Consider the following 15,106-nt stretch of genomic DNA (forward strand, 5'->3'; position numbering starts at 1 on the left):
TATTGTCCTGCTCTTCAAATAGTGTCATGGATCTTGTATGTCCACTTAAGAGGGCAAATGGAGTCTTTGTTTAATGCTTCAGAAAATCAACATCTCTGACAGCTTAACACTGCCATAGTACTTCACTTGGGTGTCAGTTTAGACAATGTGCTCGAGTCTCTGGAGTAGAAGTTGGTTAATAACCTTCTGACTCAGGTGAGTGTGCCAAACTGAGCCATTTCTGACACCTGTAGCATTTTCCATGTAATTATGTTTTGCCATTTAAATAATTGTCCCTTTCTGTATTTTTTTTTACTTCAGGTGAAGCATGTTGCATTCCTTTGGAATTTCATCCTATATCTATTCAATTCTGAAGAATACACAAGTCTATCTTGCTTGTATTCAGCTTTGCAGTTTACCACCTTCATTGCGTTCATTACATTTTCACTCCTTATCATTCAATGTAATTCTTGTTTTTTTTTGTTCAAAACCATTTATTAATGGCTCAAAAGGTCAAGCATTAATTAGCAGATGGCTGTTTAATGGCGGAGCTGCAGAGTGGGGCCCAATGTGTCCCTCCTTTTACTCTGAACCATTTGTTCAAAGAATTATGAAGAGTAGCAAGGGTGGCTGTAATCAAACTGAGACTGGAATCAGATTGGTCGACTGATAATATTGATTAAAGAGAAGTCTCCATTGTACAATATTGTTAGCCTAGACTTGCCTTTTTAAGTAAAGTTTTTTAATTATATCCAATCAAAGTCTCTACCAGCAAGACATTACAGATCCAAGCTGACAAGACTGGCCGCCCTTTTCCTGTCTTGGGCTTTTGGGCTTGATCTACATGATCCAAGCTGATAGGAGCAGGCATTGCACCCCCTCCAGTGCTTGATCTCATTTGCATCTTAGCCAAGAGGCCTAGATGCTGTTTTTCAAAAGTTGCTTCAAATGAAGCCTCAGTGTAACCTCATTGACTTTTATCAAGTGTAGAACAGCAAAACTACACTTGATCTTAGCCAAAAGGCTGAGAAGCTTCTTTGCTGGTTCTTCTTTTTGTTCTTCTTCTTCTGGTTTGTCTTTATAATTTGTGTCTGCCCTGTATCTCTGAATGTGTTTCTGAGCAAGTCTCACACACTTCCCACCTTTCATTAGACTTTGAATCCTTCGCTCCATTATTACGCTTTATATCAAACTTTATGGTGCCTTTTTGCAAGGGAGGTTGGGAATGGTAGTAGTGTGGTGTGGGTGTGGAGGGGGTCGGACTGGGAATAATGAGGCAGGAGGGCAATGTGGTGGGGAATATTCAGATTAATCCAGTGATCTCGCTTTCTTGCTGTGAGCACAGAGCAATCTCGTTCACAGGAATAACGAGAATATTCCTTCCTTGCAGCTGCATTCAATAATATGCTGTCATTGACAGCAACAGCAGGCAGCTAGTGAATAGAAGCAAAAGAAAGCATCTGACAGCACAGCAACTGGGCATAAAATGGGTTATTTATTTGAACTGAATGGGGCTTTCTAAAGTTGCTCAGGTGTTTCTGCAGAAATTGACTCAAATTTTAAATTGCCGGATATCTGAAATGAAATTAATATAATGTGAATGTATGACCAGACAAATCTAAAGGTTAAATAAAATTGCTACACCTCATAACCATCATGGAATGTAGTGGTTGTAGACCAATAGTCTAAAAATAACAAAAGATTAAATTTTTATGAGAGGTTTGTAATGAGGATAAAGTGCAAATGGGGTTAGTGTATAAGGTGTATTCAACTGTGTCCCAACAACAAATGCTTCTTAACATAGAAACAAATATCCAAACGTATTTCACAAAGGCATAAGGAAAACCAAACACTGTATTGGTAAAAGTCATAGCAAGAGGGACGACCAAACATTTGGTCAAAGAGGTACTTTTTAAAGAGGGTCTTAGAAAATGAAGACGTGAGAGCTAAAGGAGGGGGTTGCAGAGCAATGGGTCTCGGGTGGCTGAAGAAATGACCATCAGTGGTGAGGCACAGGGAAGGCAGGAGTTGTAACAGAGTAACTAGTTACCTGCCTCTCGGCCAGAGGTGGAAGATATGAAGGTAATGCTGAAAAAGAGGTAATTTGAAACGAAGGATGAACAATAACATGCAAACACTGAAATAGTATGCTACAATAACCTAAAGATCATTGAGATTTTTAATACCAGAGCAGCAAATATTTATAAATTGTGAATGACATATTGTTTGACTTGCAAAATTGCAGAGACGAACATGCAGACTAAAAAAAGTATTTTTTTAATAATTCCAGACTGGGACTCAACAGATAAAGCAGCAAAAGTTGTAGGTAAGTGCTTGTTTTTTATTTTTTAAAAGTTGTATATAATCCTTAATAAATGAAAGGCTGATACTGCTTCTTTGAATAGAACATCTGAATAATGTGAAAAACTGCATATATAATTATTATAAACAGTTCTTAAGATGTGATGACATTAAGTTTTACTAAAAAAATAAGAAGACTTTTTTCCAACAAAGTGTACTTGTAATCAAACTGTACAAATCACTTTATCTTTGCTTAAAAATAATCAGTGCCATGCAATTTGAAAGTATAAAATGTGACAATACTGTGCCTTTAAGAAATGTATTTTATATCATGTTTCTGGTGAAGGTTGTGTTTCTACTTCAAGTCTCATTTCAGTGCCAATTATCTACAGCTGGCAGCTCACATGCTGAGCATGCAGAAGGTTAATTTCTCCTAATTATTGTAGTGTTTGTTTTAATCTGGGTCAATGCAGTTTTGTTAGGGTTGCACCCTGGAGTTTTCAGAGTACGGTTTGATTAGCTTGACTGACAAGAAAATCAGGTGTGTGGGTGGAGCTAGACTTTAGAGGAAAAAAAACAGGCAGTTGCAGTTTGAATTTGACAAGGTGCAGGAGCTTTTTTTCTTTCCATTTTTGGAAATTGAAGTCTGGAACCTGCTAGAAAATAGGTATCTTTCTCCAAAGGTCAGCAAAAAGCCAAGAGGTATGTTCTTCCTCTCTCACTGGAGTTCTGCTCTATGAAGACAGGCTTTCCTTTGGAGGCTGCTGTCTGAGAGTCAGAAGAAGGGTGTCTCTTTGTATCTCTGTCCAGAGGGATTAAAAGGCTGGAGGACTGGGAATTCACGTAAGTCTATGTGTCTTACTTACTGATTCTGAAGACGAATTTACATCTGCAGGCATATTGCTTAAATTGGAACTAGTATAAATAGCTAGCAGTTAAGAATTATACCTGTCATGTTTAAGTATTTCAAGTGGTAAAAATTGTGCTATTTCTTTTTGTTATATTTTAACAGTGTTGTTAAATAAAGTTTGTTTTAATAAAAGATTCCTAGTGGATCAATAAAATCAGACCTAGAGCGAAACACCTTATGCTCAAACTGATGCCAAAATCAAGAAAAGTTGGGGTCCAGGCTAATATACCTTGGAGTTTCTGATCTGGTTCCTGACAAATTGGGGGTGCTTGCGGGATTACAATCTGATGCCTTGTTTGGGTTAGGATTATTGAACTCAAAGACAGTGGGCAGGATTTTACAGTCTCGCTCGACCTGAGACCAGAAAATTCGCCTGAGGTCAACAGACATTTTCATTGTCCACCCCTCTACCGCCATGGAATCGGAGCGGGCGGGACGGTAGATTTCCGGCGAGTGAGTGTTGAGTATTTGTGTTTTCTTTTCAGGGGTTGCATTCGATTAGTTTAAATTGGGAGTGCCTTTGTGGAATAAAGACTCTTTCAGTGGCTAACTTTTTTCTGAGTGTGGAAGAAGTCAGTCGATGGTTTACAAAAGATGGTTAAAGCAAAGCTTTTGAAATTGGTAGACAAGCTGCAGTTGATACCTGAAGGGGCAAGGAAAGAGGAGATAATTGGAGTGAGAGCTCAGCATTTAAAATTGTCAAACACAGTCAGAATCATTGGAAATGGCTAGAATTCAATTACAAATGAAACAGCTTGAATTAGAAGCAAAAGAGTGAGTAGCAAAAGTGAAAGCGAGAGAGGCAATTGCAGCGGAACAAAGAGCAAAAGAATTGAAACAGTTTGAATTGCAACAAGAAAAAAAATGAAACTGCTTGTATGAGAAGCAATGACAAGGGAAATGGAAATGAAGCAGTTTGAATTGTGATTAAAAGCAGAGGGAAGGGAAAAAGAAAGAATAGCATTGGCAGAACAAAACGAAAACAAAAGAATATTTGAACTTCGGAAACTGGAAGTGAAAAGTGAACGTCTGGTGGAGTAAAGGTAAAAGTTGGGAGTAGTGATGAAGAAGAGCGAACTCCTTGAAATTAAAGGCCTTGTGAGGATCTGTTTAAATGTGTCCAAGCGCTGCCAAGGTTTGATGAAAAGGATGTAGAAGCTTTTTTTTGTTTGATTTGAGAAAGTAGCTAAACAAATGAAATGGCCACAAATCATGTAGGTATTGCTGATTCAAACAAAGCTGGTAGGTTGAGCTAGTGAGATGTTTGCATCACTATCAGAGGAGGTATCTGGGGATTATGATTATCTGAGGATAAGCCGCTGTTTAAGAAGGGAGGGAGGCAGCAGATGGGAAATTATAGGCCAGTTAGCCTGACGTCGGTCATTGGCAAGATTTTAGAGTCCATTATTAAAGATGAAATCGCGGAGTACTTGGAAGTGCATGATAAAATAGGACTGAGTCAGCATGGCTTTGTCAAGGGGAGGTCATGTCTGACAAAGCTGTTAGAGTTCTTTGAGGAGGTAACAAGGAAGTTACATAAAGGAGAACCAGTGGACGTGATTTATTTAGATTTCCAAAGGCCTTTGACAAGGTGCTGCTTAGGAGACTGTTAAATAAGTTAAGAGCCCATGGTGTTAAGGGTAAGATCCTGGCATGGATAGAGGATTGGCTGACTGGCAGAGGCAGAGAGTGGAGATTAAGGTGTCTTTTTCAGGATGGCAGCCGGTGACTAGTGGTGTGCCTCAGGGGTCAGTGCTGGGACCACAACTTTTCACAATATACATTAACGATTTGGAGGAAGGAACTGAAGGCACTAAGTTTGCAGATGATACAAAGATATGTAGAGGGCAGATAGTATTGAGGAAGCAGGGGGGCTGCAGAAGGACTTGGCAAGGTTAGGAGAGTGGACAAAGAAGTGGCAGATGGAATACAATGTGGAAAAGTGTGAGGTTATGCACTTTGGAAGGAGGAATGGAGGCATAGAATATTTTCTAAATGGGGAAACGCCTAGGAAATCAGAAGCACAGAGGGACTTCGGAGTCCTTGTTCAAGGTTCTCTTAAGGTTAATGTGCAGGTTCAGTCGGCAGTTAGGAAGGCAAATGCAATGTTAGCATTCATGTTGAGAAGGCTAGAATATAAGAGCAGGGATGTACTTCTGAGGCTGTATAAGGCTCTGGTCAGACCCCATTTGGAGTATTGTGAGCAGTTTTGGGCACCGTATCTAAGGAAGGATGTGCTGGCCTTGGAAAGGGTCCAAAGGAGGTTCACAAGAATGATCCCGTGAATGAAGAGCTTGTCATATGAGGAACAGTTGAGGACTCTGGGTCTGTACTCGTTGGAGTTTAGAAGGATGAGGGGGGATCTTATTGAAACTTATAGGGTAGAGTGGACGTGGAGAGGATGTTTCCACCAGTAGGAAAAACTAGAACCAGAGGGCACAACCTCAGGCGAAAGGGATGAGGAGGAATTTCTTCAGCCAGAGATTGATGAATCTGTGGAGCTCTTTGCCGCAGAAGGCTATGGAGGCCAGGTCATTGAGTGCCTTTAAGACGGAGATAGATAGGTTCTTGATTAATAAGGGGATCAGAGATTATGGGGAAAAGGCAGGAGACTGGGGATGAGAAAAATATCAGCCATGATTGAATGGTGGAGCAGACTCGATGAGCTGAGTGGCCTAATTCTGCTCCTATGTCTTATGGTCTTATAGGTGAAAAAAGCCATTCTTAACTGCATGTGAACTAGTGTCAGAAGCCTACACACAACGGTTTAGAAATCTAAGGAAGGAACCAGGTCAAATGTACATAGAACTTGAAAGGATCAAAGAAAGTCATTTTGATAGGTGGATAAGGGCTTTGAAAATAGACCAGACATATGATGCTCTTAGGGAAATGGTTATTTTGGAGGAGTTTAAAAATTCACTTCCCAAAGTAGTGAGAATTCATGTGGAAGAGCAAAGGGTTAAAACCGTGAGATTCCCTATTTTCCAATAAAAAACATACATTTTGCAATTGACCAATAACCAATTGCAGCATATAACAATGTTGCTGACTTGAGTTGGGCATACTGGGAGGAACCAGCCTCACCAGCAATGTATTCAACTTAACAATGTATTGTGCAGAGGACCATATTTCATTATCTATTTACTGAACAAAAATAAACTAGGTGAGTTATTTTGGTTCTTAGTCTTTTGAAGAAAAAAAGACCTGGGTAGCTCAAAGAATCATAGAATCCCTACAGTGCAAAAGGAGGCCATTCGGCCCATCGAATTGGCACTGACCACAATCCCACCCAGGCCCTATTCCCATAACCTCCCATATTTACCCTGCTAATCCCCCAGCACCAGGGTTAATTTAGCATGGCCAATCAACCTAACTCGCACATCTTTGGACTGTGGGAGGAAACTGGAGCACCCGGAGGAAACCCATGCAGACACGAGGAGAATGCGCAAACTCCACACAGACAGCGACCTGAGGCCGGAATTGAACCCAGGTCCCTGGCACTGTGAGGCAGCAGTGCTAACCACTGTGCCACCATGCTACAGTAAGGAGTCTAACAACACCAGGTTAAAGTCCAACAGGTTTATTTGGTAGCAAACACCACTAGCTTTCGGAGCGCTGCTCCTTTGTCAGATGGAGTGGAAATCTGCTCTCAAACAGGGCATACAGAGACACAAAATTAAGTTACAGAATACTGATTAGAATGCAAATTTCTACAGCCAACCAGGTCTTAAAGATACAGACAATGTGAGTGGAGGGAGCATTAAGCACAGGTTAAAGAGATGTGTATTGTCTCCAGACAGAACAGCCAGTGAGATTCTGCAAGTCCAGCAGGCAAGCTGTGGGGGTTACTGATAGTGTGACATAAACCCAACATCCCGGTTTAGGCTGTCCTCATGTGTGCGGAACTTGGCTATCAGTTTCTGCTCAGCAACTTTGCGCTGTCGTGTGTCGTGAAGGCCGCCTTGGAGAACGCTTACCCGAAGATCAGAGACTGAATGCCCGTGACCGCTGAAGTGCTCCCCCACAGGAAGAGAACAGTCTTGCCTGGTGATTGTCGAGCGGTGTTCATTCATCCGCTGTCGTAGCGTCTGCATGGTTTCCCCAATGTACCATGCCTCGGGACATCCTTTCCTGCAGCGTATCAGGTGGACAACATTGACGGAGTTGCAAGAGTATGTACCGTGTACCTGGTGGATGGTGTTCTCACGTGAGATGATGGCATCCGTGCCGATGATCCGGCACGTCTTGCAGAGGTTGCTGTGGCAGGGTTGTGTGGTGTTGTGGTCACTGTTCTCCTGAAGACTGGGTAGTTTGCTGCGGACAATGAGTCGCTGAGCAGAAACTGATAGCCAAGTTCCGCAACCAGACAGTTTAAAGTATAACCATTTATAAAACCTAAATTCATAGCACCTCCCTATGAGACTTGGAGACAAACGGTCTGCCTGCAGTCAGATGCTGTCACCATTGTCTCTATAGGTATGAGCATCTAGTACTTTCTCAGCAAATATTTTGACTTGGGCCCCTCTTGTCCCCTTAGCAATCAATCCACTCAGGTTTGATGTTGGGCAGAATTCAGAATGACCCCCTTTTAATTTCTCCATTTTACCTTGAGTTAAAGTGATAGACCCAAAACACAGCAATCTTTATAAACTTTGTATTTGTAACACAGAGCATATAGATATTCTGGTCTAAAAACTCAAGTGTACAGCACTTAAGTATAATTGTGGATATGCTAAGAATCATTTATGGTTACATCTCTAACAGCATTCATTACGGGGATTTCCTTGAAGCAAACTTAAGTTACACAAGGCAAGGACAGGGGAGGGGCAGGAAGTTTTAAACTTTAATTATTAAGAAGTTTGTAACAGGACATTTGGAAAATCATAATGCAATCGGGCAGAGTCAACTTAGTTTTGATAAAGGAAAAAGTGTACTTGATTAATTTATTAGAGTTTGTGAGGATGTAACAAGCTGGATGAATGAAGAGGAACCAGTCAAGATGGTGTATTTGGATTTCCAAAAGACATTCGATAAGGTGTCACAGCTTATGATGTTGGAAGTGATAATTAGCATTGGTTTACTAACAGGAAACAGATTCTGGATAAATGAATCATTTTCAGGTTTGCAAACTAACAAGTGGAGTGTGGCGGAGTCAATGCTGGGGCTTCAATAATTTACAATATAAATGACTCACGTGAAAGGACCGACTGTATTGTAATCAAATTTGCTGATTTTACAAAGATAGGTCGGAAAACAAGTTGAGGAGGATTAAAACATGCCTACAAAGGGATATAGAGAGTTAAGTGAGTGGACAAAAATTTGGCAGATGGAGTATGAGGTGAGAAAATATGAAATTGTGAGGGCAGGAAGAATAAAAAAGCAGAATATTATTTAAATGGAGAGAGATTGAAGAATGCTCCAGTACAGAGGGATTTGGATGTCTTTGTATATGAATCACAAAAAGTTAGCATGCAAGTACAGCAAATAATTAGGAAGTGAAATGGAATGTTGACCTTTATGACAAAGGGAAGTGCAAAAGTTGTAACAACTACACAGAACATTGGTGAGACCGCACCTGGAGTACTGTGTTCAAGTTTGGTGTTTTTAAGGAAGGATGTATTTGCATTGGATACATTTTGGAGAAGGTTCCATAGGCTGTTTCTGTGAATGTAAAAGTTGCCTTATGACAAAAGGTTGAGCAGGTTGGGCTTATAAACATTAGACTTAGAAAAATGAGCAGTGATCTTGTTGAGGGGACTTAAAAGGGTATTGCTGAGAGAATGTTTCCCATTGTGCGGCAGTCTAAAAGCTAGGAGCTACTGGGCCCGATTTACCATTGCGTTGTGCCTGTTTTCGAGCGTGAAAACTTGGTAAAGTCAGGCATGAGGCGATTAGTCCGATCCGTGTCGTGCAGATTCCCATTTTACGAAGGCCGAAAGTGGCTGCGTTCGGAACCGCACCCGAAACGGGCATGATGTCAATTTAAATGCATTTGCATGCATTTAAATTAACTTAATGAGCTAGACGCCCAATCTTACCTGCACTTCCCCCTTTACCATCGCGTTCACCCGTCCAGATTCAGCACGAAACAGACATGCTCAGCAAAGGTCTGTTTCGAGCGCTCCAGCTTCTGAAGACGTAAGTTCAGAGCTTCCAATGGCTCTCTAACACAGATCGGTGGTGGTGGTGGGGGGGAGAGGCGGGTAAGATGTATCTCGGGTTGGGGGGGGAAGGGGTGGGGAGGAGGGAGGCCAAATCATTCTCTGGTTGGGGTGGGGGGGGGGGGGTGGAGGAGGAGGGAGGCCCGATCATTCTCTGGTTGGGGTGGGGAGGAAGGAGGCCAGATGGTTCTCTGGTGGGGGGGTCAGGGAGGGTCTGCTGCCATTCTGCGGGCGGTCGGTGGGGACTGCTGCAACTCTGCGGGCAATCAGTGTGGGGGAAAGGGGGCAGGGGGTCACAATCGGTCTGGGTAGCAGGGGGGTTGGGTGGATAAGTTCTTTTTGATTTTAAAAGAAGTGGAATGTGGGTTGAGGTGGACAGAGTCATGTGGTGATAATGGGAGCAGCTAGGATTGTAGCAGAGAAACAGCTTTTCAGTTCTGGCTCGGATTTCTGTGAAGACAGGTTTTCTACAAGCTGCCCTCTCCACAAAGTCTCTCTGAAAGCTTTAAGTCTGTTTACACTCAGTATAGCAAGGATATTTATAGTTGCTAACTGTATTTAGAGGGGCTTTTAAGTCTGGAAGAGGAGTGTTGCTTATTTAGAACTGAAACAGACATAAGCTTGAAGTTAAAGTTGTTTCCTTTCATTTTTAAATATTGCTCAATGTTGATAGTTAAACTGTTATCAAATTAAGTTTGTTTTACTATAAAAGATCCCTAATTTGTCAGTAGAATCACTCTTGGAGTGAAGCATCCCAGGCTCACATTTATGCAAAAATAGAAAAATTGTTGGGGTCTAGTGTGGCCAATACCAGAACCTTGAGGTTCTGGTCCAGGACCCTAACAATTTGCAAGCAAAGCCCTTGTCATCCATTACATGATTATCACGAATAGCCTTGGCTGAAACTTGGGCTTATGAATGACAACATCTTTTCCCAAACTGAAGCCTTCAGTCAAGCAATATGCATCTCTTGCCCAACTCAAACTGCTCTGGTGGGGGTTTGGCCTTTATTATGAAATATTATCTTGGTTTGTACACACATTTCTCTGGCTTGACTTCCTTCTTTTGAGCATTTTGCTTTCTTCCCATCTCTCTGGACACCCATATGTATTGTGCTGATCTGTCTGCCAGAGATTGCTTATGTAAACAAATGTACCGACATCATCTTCATTTAGTGATCATATTAAAGAAACATATATTTTCTGTAAACTTGTTTGTGCTTATGATGTGGAAGAAAACGTCACTGAGAAAAAAGACAGTTGGACATTTTAAAAGTATCCTCTTGATTCCATGTAGCATTGCTTTCAACAACAGAAGCACTTGAGCGTGCTTCATGAAGTGCAGTTGATGCTTCTTGACTGGATGTTTTGGTATTCTAGTATTTGGTATTCTACTCCTTCGTAAAGTAACTAGTGTTTTTCTTATAGCACTTGCATTCCTTAACTATGATGCTCATGAAATGTAATTTTCATATATTGCACTGAAATATCTCTCCATACCTGCCAATTTTACTTTTTTTTCTGAGGACATTGAATCCTTGTTCTGGTTTTACTGTGTAAGGTAGCTTGTGTCAAAATGATCTTTATTAGACAGTGGACATTAGTGACACTATCACTGCCGATCCTTGTGCTCACAAGGGGGCATCGAGTCTGCACCAACAACAATCCCATTCAGACTCAATCCCCATAATCCCAAATATTTACCCTGCTAGCTTCCACCCCCCTCCCCCCCCTCCCTCCCAGTGCTAACCACTGTGCCACCATGCTGCCCCTCAAAGCTTATTATCTTTCCCTGAGATCAGCTACCAAAGCAAAGCCAAAGCATTTCTTGTCTGTATGGCTTAATTATTCACTCCATTTTTAGTTAAATTATTTAAAGCAGTAGTTAAGAGTTGTAAATCATTTTATGAAAGGTAAGATTATGTTCTCATTTAAGACGCATTTGTTGCAAATGGGTTTAGATGTTTCCACTTAAATATTTGTTTCAAATTTGCTGATTTTATAAAAATAAGTGTATTAGTGCATCTGCAGTTGAATCTTGTTATCCAAGTAAAATACTGAAAAGTAGAATCGCAATTTAAAAAAATACAGTGGAGTCTGGAATTTTCAAACTTTGATGTATCAAGTAGCTTTGAAGTCTCAGTCTTGAGGGAGCAAGTTTATGGAAATTAACTGACTTATTGATGTATCAAAGCCTCTGTGCCAAGCAGCAGCAGCACAAGTGCAAAGCTGCACTTGGGAGAATGGGACTCTAAAGTTAGAAGTAGAGCAGATGTATTAAAACCAGCTCCCTGCAGTAACTGCAGGGCGGCTCCCCAGAGTCTGGGAATTTTATAAATGTATTTCAACCTCCCTGCACAGCTGCTCATAACTCCTCTTACAAAGTAGTTTTCTTATTATTGGCAGCAATGTGTTTATTGAAATCAAGTGAACATTTCTGGAGCCCCAGGACATTTTTTTCTTTATTTCCACCCCCCCCCCCCCCCCCCACCAAACACAAAGCAGGATTCTTCTTTTAGCAACAGATTATCCGTAAAATCAACTGTTTGAAATTTCACTACAATTGACAGTAGTTTTGATGCAATAAGAAGTTGATTTTTTAAAATTTTCCAGGTTGTAGGGAGCTGCAATACTGGTCACAGTAACTTCCAACTTGGAAATTAGACTCTTATCAGTTTTAATGCAGAGTTCTGCTCTGGAAGAACACTCAGAAATTCCATGCAGCTGATTTTAATGTGAACAGCTCTTTCCGCTCACCTGTTTCTTGTGTCTCTTTTGGGACACCCCCGTGAACAACCTGCACTCCAGTCAACCTTAGCTGGGCTTCCTCACATTTCTGCTTCTTTCGGTCCAAAGCCTGCAGTCCGACGTCTGTGGAGAATCCTACCTATAGCTTTTTGGCACATTGAAGGTACAGAATAGGGTCAATATATATTGATTTTAGTACATATTAAAATTGGTTTGCTTCAAACAAATACTGCAATTCATTGGGTCCTGCATTTTACAGAAATAGGGCCGCTTTCTGAACACTGAACCAAATTGAAATTATCAAGCTTTGTTATATTTTTGGTCAGTCCACCCAACTTCGCTATCTGAAGACTCTACTATCCTCTGGAACCCATGGTTTTTTGATCCCAAGTTTTTCTTTGTAATGATTCCACAATACAGGTACATCAAATAAGATAGAAACGCTTTAGGCTAGAAATACTGTTACAAAGCAGGATCAGTTAGCATTGGTTGGAACATTTGATTAGAAGCTCAAAAGTGCCACCAGCAGGCGAAATGGAGTACAGCTGTTTTGAACATGTAAATTTAAATATAGGGAATGTAACTGTGATTTTGTTGTATTATAAATGTGAAGCCCCCCCCAGAAAGCTCCAGAAAGCGTTGAGCTTTCTGGAGCTCGTTCCAGTTGCCCTTCCATCCCATGGAGTAACCCAGGGGCCCGCAAGCACTCAGAGGGAGGAGGATCTGCTGGAGCACATCCCAGGCCTTCCACCCAGGAGTGCACGGCCAATCTGAATCCCCCTTTCCTGAGGCCGAATCAACACAGGCACAGTGGGCGAACGAGTGACACGACCAATGTCACCCGAAAGTAGACCTCCAAGTCCCGGCCCTCCAGAGGATGCCCACCAAGGACATCTCAGGCAATAGGGTGTGAAAGGCAGCAGGCTGCTTCCACCTCTGATGTGTATTCTGGGAATACACCGAGACATAATGGGAGACGCAAGTGTATGTAATTGTAGGGGCACGGCATGGGTGAGGTCAGGCACAGGTAGTTGGAGGGCATTCACGTTTGTTAAATCTGAACACGTCACTGAATTAACTATTATGTTTCATTTGCAGTGATAGAACTCTGGCATGAGTCCGTGAATCCAAGATCCTCATTCCTAATCCCCTTTTGTCCCTTTGCTCTAAAGAATATAGGACAGAACCTCAGTCAGACGTGAGCCCGGGAGTCAACCCGCTGGCAGCAGACAGGCGGCACGGTAGCGCAGTGGTTAGCACTGCTGCTTCACAGCTCCAGGGACCTGGGTTCGATTCCCGGCTTAGGTCACTGTCTGTGTGGAGTTTGCACATTCTCCTCGTGTCTGCGTGGGTTTCCTCCGGGTGCTCCGGTTTCCTCCCACAGTCCAAAGATGTGCGGGTTAGGTTGATTGGCCATGCTAAAATTGCCCCTTAGTGTCCTGAGATGCGTAGGTTAGAGGGATTAGTGGGTAAATATGTAGGGATATGGGGGTAGGGCCTGGGTGGGGTTGTGGTCGGTGCAGACTCGATGGGCCAAATGGCCTCTTTCTGTACTGTAGGGTTTCTATGATTCTAAGACAGGAATTAAACACCAGTAGCTGAGGAGCATCACAGTGTTCCTCACTGCGAGTCATCCTCGCCCTCCTGCGTTGACCAAACAGCAGGCAGCCTGATGATTAAGAACTGAGCCACCTTAATCTCCTGATTGTAGAGCGGTCACAACATTCTGGGGGTCAGGAAGGGGGCGTCAGGTATCACTCTATTGGATAATAAACTAGTCCTCCTCCATAGAGCCTCCCGCATTGAGGACATCGCTAGCCGCCTTGCCCATGCGCACTCTCACCCTTGCCTGGTCTCTATCTTCTGAGTCCTCAGTGGGCTCTTCCTGACTGTCCTCCTTGTTCGAGGACACGTGCCGCTGAGGCTGCCCTCAGGAATGATATCACTCCGCTGCAGAGCCAGGTTGTATAAGGCACAGCAGACCACAACAATGTGGGAGACCCTCTGGGGGCTGTATTGGAGGGCTTTATTGGACCTGTCGAGTAGCAGGACCTCTTTAAGAGGTTGATGCACCGCTCGATTACAGATCGGGTGGCACTGTAAGCATGATTCTACCTGACCTCCACTGCAGTCTCTGCTCTCTGCACTGACATCATCAGCTAAGACCTGAGAGGATATTCCTTGTCCCCAACGAACCATTCCTGTAGCTTGTGGTGTCCCTCGAAAATGCCAGGCTGAGGGGTGACCTAATGGAGGTATTTAAAGTTATGGAATTTTGATATAGAGCATAGAAAGAAAGACAGAGTTTTGAGTCACAGGGAATAGCAAAACTAGAGGCCATCAATGCAACACTGGTACCAAAAAAAGTCAAATACGAAGTAGAACTCAGAGGCCTGAATTTTACTTTCCAGGGTCAGGAATGCACATAGAGCTCTGTCAGGTGTGCATCTTCGTATCATTACGCACGTATGATATGAAGTCCAGAGCATGATGCGCATCCGTAACCTCATGGATGCACTTGTGGGCGGAGGATGCCTGTGATATTCCATGCCGGCCATCCATATAGTCTTGGAAGGACCCCGTTGCATAGAGGTTCATGGCTGTTGTGACCTTCATGGCTACAGGGAGCGGGTATCCTCCGCTGCCATGTGGCACCAAGTCCGCAAGGACATTGCGCAGGTACCACAAAGTCTCCCTCGTGAGGCTGAGTCTTCTATGACACATCTTGTCTCCACTCCTATAGACCCTTGGTCTCCTTCTGCACCTTTGTGCCCCCTGCACAGCTGGTGCGGCTTCCCATAGCAGTTGTAGTACATGTTGTAGTAGCTAGATCACTGCTTGGAGACACTGGCAGCAGGATAGTGGGGTCTTCTGCGGCTTCTTCTACCTTGCACTCCTTGCTGGCCATATGCCTGTGTCTCTTCTCCCACAGGTTGCTCCCTTGGATGCTGCTTGCAGGCACCTGGCCTCCTCTATTTTCTGCCCCTGTCTTCCTCCTCAGAGGAGCT

The 15,106-nt window shown here is 42.9% G+C and overlaps 1 protein-coding gene across 42 annotated transcripts in view; it reads left to right on the forward strand.

Annotated features, from left to right (window-relative positions):
* Positions 1-15,106, forward strand: part of fam49bb (family with sequence similarity 49 member Bb) — a 181,074-nt gene that overhangs the window by 108,768 nt on the left and 57,200 nt on the right. For all 42 annotated transcript variants that reach the window (XM_078216757.1, XM_078216788.1, XM_078216760.1 and 39 more), the window contains one exon: positions 2,270-2,305. The gene's annotated coding sequence lies outside the window, so the exon portion shown is untranslated. The remainder of the gene's footprint in view (positions 1-2,269; positions 2,306-15,106) is intronic.

This window comes from Mustelus asterias, chromosome 7, assembly GCF_964213995.1.
Source record: "Mustelus asterias chromosome 7, sMusAst1.hap1.1, whole genome shotgun sequence".
NCBI classification, from domain to species: domain Eukaryota; kingdom Metazoa; phylum Chordata; class Chondrichthyes; order Carcharhiniformes; family Triakidae; genus Mustelus; species Mustelus asterias.